This window comes from Callospermophilus lateralis, unplaced genomic scaffold (assembly GCF_048772815.1).
Source record: "Callospermophilus lateralis isolate mCalLat2 unplaced genomic scaffold, mCalLat2.hap1 Scaffold_83, whole genome shotgun sequence".
Classification (NCBI taxonomy): Eukaryota; Metazoa; Chordata; class Mammalia; order Rodentia; family Sciuridae; genus Callospermophilus; species Callospermophilus lateralis.
This window is the reverse complement of record NW_027516368.1, coordinates 1,081,806-1,094,316: the sequence shown is the minus strand read 5'-3', so window position 1 is coordinate 1,094,316 and position 12,511 is coordinate 1,081,806. Positions and strand designations below refer to the sequence as shown.

Genomic DNA, 12,511 nt, shown 5'->3' with positions numbered 1-12,511 from the left:
AATAATAATAATAATAATAATAATAATAATAAATGGGCTAAGGAACGGAACAGACTCTTCTGAAAAGATTAACAAATATATGAAAAATGTTCAACATATATTTTAATTAGAGAAATACAAATCAAAACCACTCTCAAATTTAATCTCACTTCCAGTCAGAGTGGCAATTATCAAGAATACAAGCAGTATAAGTGTTGGCTAGGATGTAGGGAAAAAGGTATACTCATACATTGCTGGTGGGACTGCAAATTGGTACAACCACTATGGAAAGCAGTATAGGATTCCTCAGAAACCTTGGAATGGAACCACCATTTGACCCAGCTGTCCAACTTCTGGTCTATACCCAAAGGTGTTAGAATCAGCATACTATAGTGATGCAGCTACATCAATGTTTATAGCAGTTTAACTCACAATATCTAAACTGTGGAACCAACCTAGATGCCCTTCAGTAAATGAATGGGTAAAGAAATTGTGGTATATATACACAATGGAGTATTACTTAACATTCAAAGAGAATAAAATCATGGCATTTGCAGGTAAATGGGTGGAGTTGGAGAACATCATGCTAAGCGTAGTAAGCCAATCCCCCCAAAACACAGGCTGAATGTTCTCTCTGATGAGTGGATGCTGATCCATAATGGGCAGGAGGGCATGGGTAAATGGAGGAAATGTGATTGGACAAAGGTGGGGAGGGGTGAGAGGGAACATGGTGGCAGGAAAGATGGTGGAATGAGGCGGACATCATTACCTTAGGTAGATGTGTGGCTGCACATAGGGTACAATGCTACATCGTGTACAACCAGAGAAATGAAAAGTGCTCCATTTGTGCACAGTGAATTAAAGTGCATTCTGCTATCATATATACTTAATTAGAATAAATAAATGAATTTTTAAAAAATATCCGTTTTTGCAGAACTGGGGTTGTGGCTCAGCAGTAGAGCGCTTGCCTAGCACATGCAAGGTGCTGTGTTCCATCCTTAGCACCACATAAAAATAAATAAAAGTATTGTGTCCAACTATTTAAAAGCTAATTTAAAAAAAAAAAACTTTTTTTTTGCTCATTTAAAAAATTTTCGTTTATATAATGCTTTTTTAAAAGTACAATTTTTCTAATATTTGAAAATATTTTTTTCAAAGTTTTTACACACCGAGAAATTTTGAAGAGGTCTGGAGTTCTCCAATCCTTGCTCCAGTTTAAACTAGTTGCTCTTTAAGCCTGATGCATTTTCCTTTGTCACTCTGTGGCGTTGGATATTCTGTTTCCTAAAGCATAAATTCTTCTTTTCTTGGTTTCCTTGTTGTTTGTTGGATTGTGTGTTCTACCAGCTTTCCCAGAAGCAGAGCATCTTCTTTTACAGTCTTTGCACTTCTAAAAATATATTTACTTAAATGGTATTTCGGCTAATGTGGATAGATAACTATTTTTCTATGCAGTTTTAAAGTGGTATTCCACTGTCTTTCACCCAGTATTTTTGATAAGTCTTATAGCAATTTTTGTTCTTTTTCTTGGTGTTTAGGTTACTTTGCTCTTTCTAGAAACCGTAATGATTATATTTATACCAGTGTTTGGAAATTTCGTGATGTTTGCTCATTGTCCTTTTTTCATTCATTATGGTAGGTATATTTGACAAACCTGCATTTGAAGACTTCTGTTTTTAGAAAGTTTCCTTTTGTTATTTCTTTGTTACTGTCATGTGCTTGCTCACTCATGAGCTCTGTGTCAGTTTTACTGCATTGGATCACCTGCATTAACTCCTTTCAGTGTATGGTATTTTCTTTTTTGCTTGCTTATCTCTTTTTATTGCAATATTTATAATTTTGAAGAGCTCTTTAGTCATTTATTCTCAGTTTGTTCTGTTTTTGGAGGTTTTCTTATTGTTTAATAGGTACAATAACATACCTCTCTGATAATAGTAAGTATATAGGTACATTTTTTTTCTTTTGTCCCCAGCAACATCTCTCATGTATTCAGACCTCTTTCTTTGTTCCTTTTTTGTTTATTTTGGTCTTTCTCATGTTAGCAGATGTCTTGTAGTGTATTGATTACTGTCCACATATGATTAAAGAGTGAGGCTCAAAAGTCCATTGAAAATGTTGCGTTTAGATGGAGACAGGGATGACTTGCATAGCCATATAGGTGTGTACTGCAGAACTTCCGAAGGTACTTTTTACATATACCCATTTGAACTATAAAAAATAATCTGTATTTACCATGTTAGAAATTTTTAAAATGGCTATTGATTGATTTAATATAATAGCAATAAACCCAGTGTATGTTAACAAATAACATTTTTTATTTCTGAAAAATAACTATTTCTCCCAAACAAAAGAAATTTAGAAGAATGGTATTGTTTTATACTCATTCATGAATATCTTTTTAATGTCTGTCTTAGTAGAAGAAAACTAGATTCTTATATTTCTGAATTTGGTATAATGTGATATGTTGTTTTGGTAGAAATATCTGAAAAATATCCAGCTTCACCCAGTATTTTAAATCTTTTCAGATAATTGTGATTATTTTCCTCTGATACTACACCAGCACTAGACAAGTGAAATCTTTTTGTTTGTTGCAGTGTACAATCTGACTCTGCATCATTGAATTTCTTTATACTTTGTACATCAAAATCTATTGGTCTGTTTTAAACTTTGAATGGATTTTTTTTTACCATGTGTAATTTTGTAACATTATGCATTGGTCATTTGAAAAATATTGGTTCATTGAATTATTTGGATATCCCAAATGTGACATGTTATGTTATAGAATATCAAGAAATCACATTCATTAATATTAGTGATATTAAATAACCATTATTAGTGAAATAATTAACCATCAGTGGTGGGTGTGAATTTTTCCAAAGTATTAATTTTTTACTTTTGTTAGTAGCAAATACTGTCAGTTATTTCTTTTCCTCCTCCCACCCCCTGTGGATGCATCTTGTTATTAAAATTCCATTTTATTTTACTAGTTTTTTTGTTCCACTATAATTATAGCTGATATTTGAAAGAGATATAAGGAAAAGAGGTATTGATATCACTAGATAACTACTTCTTGAATTTGATCCAGAAATTTTTGATTCACTGAAATCCTTATGGGTTGATATTTTTACAAATTCTAGTTTTATTATGAGAATTATTCTAATACTTTTTCTAATAATAATAAGTATTCTAATTTCTAATGTGAGAATTAATCTAGTTGAGATTAAAAAATTGTTTTCCTATTTCTTTGTTGTATTCAGAATTTCTTTGTTGGATACTTAAGTTCCTTCTATCCAGAATGTTTAGTCTTATAAAAATAGCCATGAATGTAAAAGTAAAGTATTGTGAATCATGTCAGAAAATTGCAAGATCTAATGTGACTGAAAAAAAACAGAATCATTAAATTCTGAAAGGTAAATATAAGGAAAAACTGAATCTCTTTTAATTTAAGCATATAAAATAACATGTAAACCACATTATTTCATAGTTAACTGACAAAGGGCTCTATAGCCTTTTGTATATATTATTGGTTTCAATAATTATTTTGTTGAAATTTTTATTTCAACAAAAATATTCCAGATTCTTGGTTTTTAAATCTTATTAACATGTACAGTACATTAAATAAGTTGTAAAATATTTTTTAAAAGTACTTAATAATACTTATATTACTAAGTAACTAAATGTTGATAAATTTTAGCTATCCCTATTAAATGAAAACATTTATAAGATCCTACAGGTTATAACACTGGACAATTATTGCAAATAAGAAATCTTAAAATGTTTTCAAAAAGCTATAAAGCTAAAAATTTGAAAATTCAGAGGTTGAGGTTTTTAAAATTTCAGTGCTTAGGTAGATCTCTATGAAACACAACATGTTTCATAGTCCTTTTAAGCATTCTAATTAGAACTTTATTCAGGGTTCTAGATTAAGTATTTTACCCTTTTCTTTATTTATTCTGTGTTATACAATGGATTAATTGTTAGTCTGTTGAGATTAATTAATTTCTTGTCCCCCAAAAAGTAAATCACTAAATAAGGCCTTATGAAAGTATATATTGGACTTTAGTAGTAAAGTTATCTAGCCTTATCTTCATCTATCAAATTTCCTTGAGTTCTGGAGTAGGTAGGTGGAGCATGTGATATAACTGACCAGTAAAAATCTAAGAAAATTAACTAATAATGATTGAAATTAATAAGGTGGTTTAATGTAAAAAAATTAAAAAAACAAAATCTTTCTGATAGATCAGTGATTATAAAACATACTGAACAAAAAGCTCATTCACAATAGTAACAAAAATGAGAAATGTGTATAAAACAAAGAAAAAGTTTACTGAGATAACTTGCATGATGGATGATTTGCCAAATTAATTTGTAGATTTAATCAGTATTAAGTTGAATATTTCAGTGAGACTTGGTTTGGAAACTGGAAAACTAAAATAGGATTTATATATTTCCATTTATTAATACCATAATGTATTTTATTATTTCTCCATGTTAGATACTAATTTCTGTGTTTACTATTTTAAGCACAATTTTAATGATCATTTTTGTGCAAATAAATGTCCTTTATGTTTTTAAATTATAAAATTTATGAATAGTAACAGAATATAGGTGATTTGCTCTACCTAATAATGTACATTGTTAATCTTTTGTTAAGACTGTGTGGTATTGGCCCCAAAATAATCTAAAAACAGATCAATGGAATGGCATAAATTTTAGAAAAATAGCTTTATGGATATATTAATTCAATAAATCATAAATGACTATTTGAAATTGTTGCTAGGATATTGGCAACAATTCATTGGGAAAAAGTCTGAGTTGCAGGTAGTTTTAATCTGTACACACAAAGATAGGCCTATGTTGTATATATGTATATGTTTTTTCAGGCAGTTTTTTATAATCGAGCTAGTGAAAAATTAGGGACGTGTTTGTCAATGCATATCTGATTTTGCATAGGAAAAGACATTTTAAGCATAAGAGAATACAAAAACCAGTATAGAAAAAGATATTTTTTTTCAAATATATTCCTCATGTTAGGTGCTCTGACAAATTAATAACAACACTTAAATTTTAACTAAAAACAGGCCAGGGTCTTAAACAGATGAAATAATGACAGCTGAGACTAAAATCAGCTGATAGACTACCTGAGTGTCTTTTTAACATGTCTCCAAAGTTTCTCTCAGTCTTGCTTAAAAAAAGTGGCCTCCTCCTAAATTGTAACCTCCCATCAAAGATAGGGAATCTGCATATGTTTTCCTTTTCAGTTAGCAAAGATGCCTTGATTTTTTTTCTCTTAGCAAATGTCTTTATTTTGATGGTGCTCAAATATATTGTTTTATGAAGAAAAAGATAATAAATGACTTTCTCTTTTTCAGTAAGCAACATAAAGCTTCTTCGCCAGAAGAAAAAAATGGATGTGATACAAATTTATTTGAAGATTCATTAGCAACAAAAAGTGAAGAAATCACAACAGTTTCAGATAAAGAAAATAATAACTGTCTTGCAGGCAAGGAAACTGGCTCAAAGAAAATCTTCAGTTATGATTCAAATATTGAGGCAGATAAAATGGAGAAAGAAAAACAAAGACAGCACATTTGTCAGGAAATGGAGTTGAAAATGCGCCAAAGTTCAGAAAACATAATTTCAAGTGATCAGATTAAAGATCACAAGTCCAGTGAAGCTAGGTTTTCTTCGAAGAATATTAAGGATTTGTGGTTACCATCAGGTGATGTTAGCATTGATCAGTTTTTGAGAAAAAGAGATGAATCAGAATCTGTTAGTTCTGATGTTATCGAGCAAGGCAGTATTCATTTGGAACCTTTGACACCATCAGAGGTACTTGAGTATGAAAGTACAGAGATTCTTCAGAAAAATGGTGATTCTTCTGCCAACACTGATGAAGTAGTATCTGATCAAACAAATGACATTCCTGGAGAAGATAGTCCAAGCACAGGAGAGACAACAGTAGACTTGGCAGATGAAAAAGAACAAAGTTGAAATAATTTAGTCATTCTAAGTTGTAGCACACCAACAGAAAGAGCATTTGGAACAGTGCAATCAGGTGAGCTCAGTAGTGCTGTGGTAGAGTTCAGAAATAAGAAAATGTGAGGGAGGTAATTCATACGCTTCACATGTATGTTCAATCTAAGTTATTAAATCAGTTCACCAACTACAGCATGCATGGTATGGATTTCCAAGTTTTTAAAAACACGAACAGGATTTTAATGAAAGCTAAGTGTGAGATCAAAGACTATGTTTTTGGAGAAATAGGACTTGGTTGTAGATATGAATGGATTTATGAGATTAGTTATATTATTAAAATTTTTCAAACTTTCAGTCCTAAGCTTAAAATCCTTATTATCTGTATAACCTTTTAAGTTACTTTTAAAGAGAGAGATTTGGAAATCATGTACTTTTCAGAGTAATAGATTTTAAATAATGGCTGATTGGCATTGTTAATAAAGGCTTTAAGTATAATGCTGGCAAGTGGAGCATGCTTAGAGTGCTAAATTGATCTAATGAGAATTTGGATGAACACAAACTTAATTTTGAATTCAGTATAACATTCCAGTCTGTCAGAAGCATGTAAACAGAATTTTTGAATCTGTGTACCTCCATAACAAGTGTTAGCCGGCCAGGCTGTAAGCTTACCTTTAATTAAATTTTAAGTGAAAGTGGAATTATAAAACATAAATTTATATTTGTGCTTTTGGTCAGTATGTAAGCTGCGCAAAAATCCCTTGATGTATTAGTTGTATAAAGTAGAAATTCATTGTTGAAACTCCTGTAGCTACTATCCTTTTAATATTGTTTTAATATCTTCCTTAGAAATAGACCCATAAAAATGATCTGGAAGCCAAACCAAAGTATGGTATAATGTAGATAATGTAAAGCAGTAAACTGAAAACATGTGCTAACATGTATTCAGTCATGTTTAAGTGACTTTTTCTTAATTGTAAAATAGAAACTTCAAACGGGACCTAAAAGAGTGATATAGAAGACTGGTTTGGGGAAAGTAGCCTAATTTACCCATAAGTTGACTGCTAAATTGATTTTTCAGTTTTTTATCATCTAGAACATAATAGATATAGAATAATATGAAGAATAATAGTTTGCTTTAAGTACTAATAAACTTTATTTAAATGCTACATTTTTACTTCTTAAAATGTGCTTTGAATTCTTAAATTTTCTTTCACTGAATGTTAAATGTTTTAAGTGGCTATTAAAATTCTGTTGTATAGTAGATTTTGAGTAAATATTTGCAATAAAAATCTGTCCCTAAATCATTTTACTTTTCAGATCAATGCTTGATTCAGATTACTTTTGGTGCTGTTAGAAATTGTATACTCATTCAAAGAAATTTGTTATTAGAATTCCATTCTGTAGTCTTCACCTGGCATGATTTATTTTAAATCAGAAATTAAAATACAAGGGATAATATTGCCAATATTTACAGAGAATAATTGCTTTATAAATCATTTTACTTAAACAGAAATACAATTTAATATTGTACATTTTTAAATATGCTCAGACTAAATAGGAAAAATATATGATTGTATTCTTTTCTTGAATATTTGATGAAGAACTAATATTTCATCTTTCCTGCTCACAAGAAAAGACAGGGAAACCCATTAACTGTCATCTTTTACCTTGTTGAAACAGAAATCTGTAGCAGGGAAAATTTGGGGAATAATATAAACGATAGAGGAGCAGGGAGTAGAAAAATGTCTTTGTAAGAACCACTTTCTCAGTTTTATTTAATTTGTTGCCAAGCCTATCACCTTATGCCACAAAACTCTATAGAAATTTGTGCCAAATTATGTCTGTAAGTAACACCAAAATCCCTTTTGAGATTTGGGTAATTTCTATCCCCTTCCACCATATACCTTTAGAGTAGTGATATTCAAAGTAGCTGGTCAATGAAATGATTTTTACCTACAACTGAGAAAAGGAATCTGTATCTGACTGTCTTTTATTGAGAAAGTCTGGCAATAAAAAATAAAGTTGAAATAAGCATTGAACTTGGTAGCATAATTGGTTTACATTCTTACACAATCTCTTTGTCTAATCCCCAATCAGAAACTAACACATAAAATAAACAAACTAAATCTTTGAGTAGTGATCAGTGAGTAGTGGTTGGCAAACTTTTTCTCCTCAAGACCAGATAATAAATAATTGTGGGTCATGTGGTGATAGTTGTACAACTCTGCCATGTGGCCTGAAATCAGCCTATGAATAATATGTAAATAAAAAGCCTGTTTATATTCCAGTAAAACTTTATTTGTAAAACAGGATGTTGCTGGATTTGACCCATGGACCATGTTTTGCATAAAGTACTTAGACACCTTCAATGTGGATATGAAGGCCAGTGAGATTAGGCACACTAGTGAGTTTGCCTAAGATTATCCAAGATGGCTCATAGTTCTCTGTTACCTAATAATAGAATTATGATTGAACATAAGTGCAGTTTCATGATATTAAGACACGTAATATTCATTTTATGGAACTAAATATTTAATTAATATTGAAAATCTGAGTACCTTTTTTATTTGTGTTATTTCTTCTCCTTTGCCTCTCAAATGTTTTAGGGAAGAAATTATAAGTTTTTTTGGTTTGTTTGTTTTGTCTTTTACCCCATGAATTTGTAAAGAGCTATTATAGACATTTGTTAAGAGGACCTGACAAAGAAAGAGTTGCTTTGTTTGGGCTCTAAGTAAACAGATAAGGAAACCAAATATCTGGGAAATTATTTGGCTAAGGTTACAAAGCCAAGATTTGCCCAATTTGATCTGATTCTGAAATTATTGTTTTCCCACCACACCTATAATTCCTAGCATTTATCTTGAATATTCTCTTTTAAAATAATTCATTTTGGGGGCTGAGGATGAGCTTAGTGATAGAGCACTTGCCTAATCCTCACTATTAAAAAAGAAACAAAAAACATTTTTTGCAAACAACTCATTGATGACTAATGTACTTTCACATATTATTCCTATAGGTGACTATTTGCATATGAAATAAAAGACTTATCTTAAATAAAAAGGTCTAATCATCCCTTTTATTAATAGAAATCAAAGACTTAAACCTCAACAGGATTAATAAATCTCTTATTAGCAAAGAAAAGCATGTACTTTATATAATAATTATTGAAATTTTAACATCATCACATTTTTATATATTTTTAATTGTTGATAGACCTTTAATTATTTATATGCAGTGCTGAGAATTGAACCCAGTGCCTCACTCACACTAGGCAAGTACACTACCATTGAGCCACAGCCACAGCCCCAACATTATTACATTTTTTTAGGCTTTTGTTATGTCATTATTTGACTTTATGATTGACATTATTTTTGTTTCAACAAAATTACTCCATGACTTTTCATTTATATTGACTTTAATGAAATAGGACTTCTTATGTATACAGGAACTAAAAGACCATTATAAATGCTTAATTTTTACTGGATTATTACAGCACTAAGACCTTTATTCAGCTATGAAATTAAATAATTTACATGTTTCTGATTGTTAAAAAGAAGCAGTTATTTTTTTAGTATTTTTTTTATTCAGCAGCATCTGCAGATCAATACAGACATAGATTTTTGAAAGTTGTGAAAATATTCATTTTCAACCCAAAAGCCTTAGACTAAAAGATACTTTTAACACATCATTTTGTGTGAACTTAAACACATCTGTAACAAAACCCATGATATGATTAATGAAGGAGATATCCTGAGTCAAATTACTTTTATAGTTAATGAAAGCTGATTTTTAATTGCTTGTTAAAAATACTATAAAATTATTTTTATTTTTAAATATATATACTAAGCATAGTTAAACTTTATTGATGATATACTGTCATTATAATGAAGATTAATGGAGAAAGCTATAAATGAAGATCTAGCTGCAGATATTAATGGCCTAAATGATGGCTGATAATACACATTCCCTCAGATATTGATTTCTGGAAAATATCCCCGGTAATTCTGGAATCATTTGGCTTTTCAAAAAGCAGAACAGAAATATTGCCTGTATTATTTGTCCACTCCAACCACTTTTTAAAATGATTTTTTCCTCCCTAAATATTTTTAAAGTAAAGCATACCATTTATGGAGAATTTGAGAACTATACATTATAGTGTAGTTTTAAAATATCTTGGTTTTCACCACTGCCTTACAGATGTTTTAATTACTGTACTATGGCCAACAGGTGACCTTTATTTGTTTGTTTGTTTATTTATTTTTATGTGGTGCTGAGGATCGAACCCAGTGCCTCACATGTGGTATGCAAACGCTCTACCACTGAGCCACAACCCCAGCTCATGGCCTCTTATTTTTATAAACAAAATTTTATTGGAACTGCCATGCCATTTTGTTTATATATTTTCTTTGGTATTTAGCTTACATAGCGTCTTATATGTCCGACTATATACAGTGCAGTTATATGTGACAGAGACCATATAGCCCACAAGCCTACAGGGTCACAATCTGGTTCTTTTAACAAAAGTTTGCCAATCTCTGCTATATATTTTTGTATAGGCAGATTATACTTTTATAACCAGTCTTTTATTTTCACTATTATAAATAATATTGTGAAACTCTTAGTTCATAAATTTTGGTCTACATTTTTTATTTACTGTACTAGATTTCTAAGTGTGTAGTTTATTAGATTGACGAATATTTTACTTTTAAATTAGAAATCATCCAGACTTGTTTTGTTAAATTAAAATAATCTTTAGACGAAAATATGAAAGCACTACATAAGTCTGTAAGATGAAAAGTGAAAATTCTCCTACCACAATACTTCTGGAAAGCTTCGTGTCTCAGCATAGACTCTTAAGAGCTGAGAATTTATTCATTTAGAATTTTTTTTCCATTCTTCTAAGTCAATTTCCTTTTTCTTTTTTAAACCTAATGTGATTTTTTTATCCCTGCTATTTCTTTATTTATTTATTTATTTTTATTTGTGCATAACAGCCAAATGCATTACAATTCTTATTACATATATAGAGCACAATTTTTCATATCTCTGGGTGTATAGATAGTATACTCACACCAATTTGTATCTTCGTACATGTACTTTGGATAATAATGATCATCACGTTCCACTATCATTAATTACCCCTGCCCCCTCCTTCCCCTCTTCACCCCTCTGCCCTATTTAGAGTTTGTCTATTCCTCCCATACTCCCTCTCCCTATCCCACTATGAATCAGCCTCCTTATATCAAAGAAAATATTTGGCATTTGTTTTTTTGGGATTGGCTAACTTCACTTAACGTTATCTTCTCTAACTCCATCCATTTACCTGCAAATGCCTTGATTTTATTCTTTTTATTGCTCAATAATATTCCATTGTGTATAAATGCCACTTTTTTTATCCATTCATCTTTTGGAGGGCATCTAGGCTGGTTCCACAGTTTAGCTATTGTGAATTGTGCTGCTATAAACATTGATGTGGCTGTGTACCTGTAGTATGCTGTTATTAAATCCTTTGGATATAGACTGAGGAGAGGGATAGCTGGGTCAAATGGTGGTTCCATTCCCAATTTTCCAAGATATCTCCATACTGCTTTCCATTGGCTGCACCAGTTTGCAGTCCCACCAGCAGTGTATGAATGTACCTTTTTCCCCACATCCTCTCCAACACTTATTGTTGTTTTAATCCCTTAGCTCTCACCATGCACAAAACTCAACTTGGCCCCCCTTTTTTAATATTTATTTTTTAGTTGTAGTTGGACACAACACCTTTATTTCATTTGTTTATTTTTGTATGTGGTGCTGAGGATCGAACCCAGGGTCTCGCACGTGCGAGGCGAGCGCTCTACCGCTGAGCCACAACCCCAGCCCAAAACTTAACTTAAAATGGATCAAGGACTTAGGAATACAACCAGAGACCCTGCATCTAATAGAAGAAAAAGTAGGTCCTAGTCTCTATCATGTGGGATTAGGTCCCAACTTCCTTAATAAGACTCCTTTGACACAGGAATTAAAATAAAAAATCAATAAATGGGATGGAATCAAACTAAAAAGTTTCTTCTCAGCAAAAGAAACAATCTGTGAGGTGAATAGAGAGCCTACATCTTGGGAGCACTAGTCACTAGGGTATATAAAGAACTCAAAAAGCTAAGCACCAAAAAAACAAATAACCCAATCAACAAATGGGCCAAGGACCTGAACAGGTACTTCTCAGAAGAGGATATACAATCAATCAACACATATATGAAAAATGTTCATCATCTCTAGCAATTAGAGAAATGCAAATCAAAACTACTCTTAAGATTTCATCTCACTCCAGTCAGAATTTCAGCTCTTATGCATACAGTCATCCCTGCTATTTCAACAAGTAATTCTTTTGTGTGACCATGTGACTAATTCCTGGCTAGATGAGTTGTGAGTGATCCAGACTTCTGGTTTAGAGCATTTAATTATTGATATTAGAGGTTTTAGAACTCACTTTTCCCCATGGCAGTGTGACCAGTCATATTCAAGACAGTGATTGCTCCATCAGGCTGAATTTCTGAGGAACTACTCTGAA

The 12,511-nt window shown here is 31.3% G+C and overlaps 1 pseudogene; it reads left to right on the top strand.

Annotated features, from left to right (window-relative positions):
- Positions 1 to 6,084, top strand: part of LOC143388056 (zinc finger protein 280D-like) — an 84,132-nt pseudogene extending 78,048 nt beyond the window's left edge.
- The last annotated feature ends 6,427 nt before the right edge of the window (positions 6,085 to 12,511 follow it).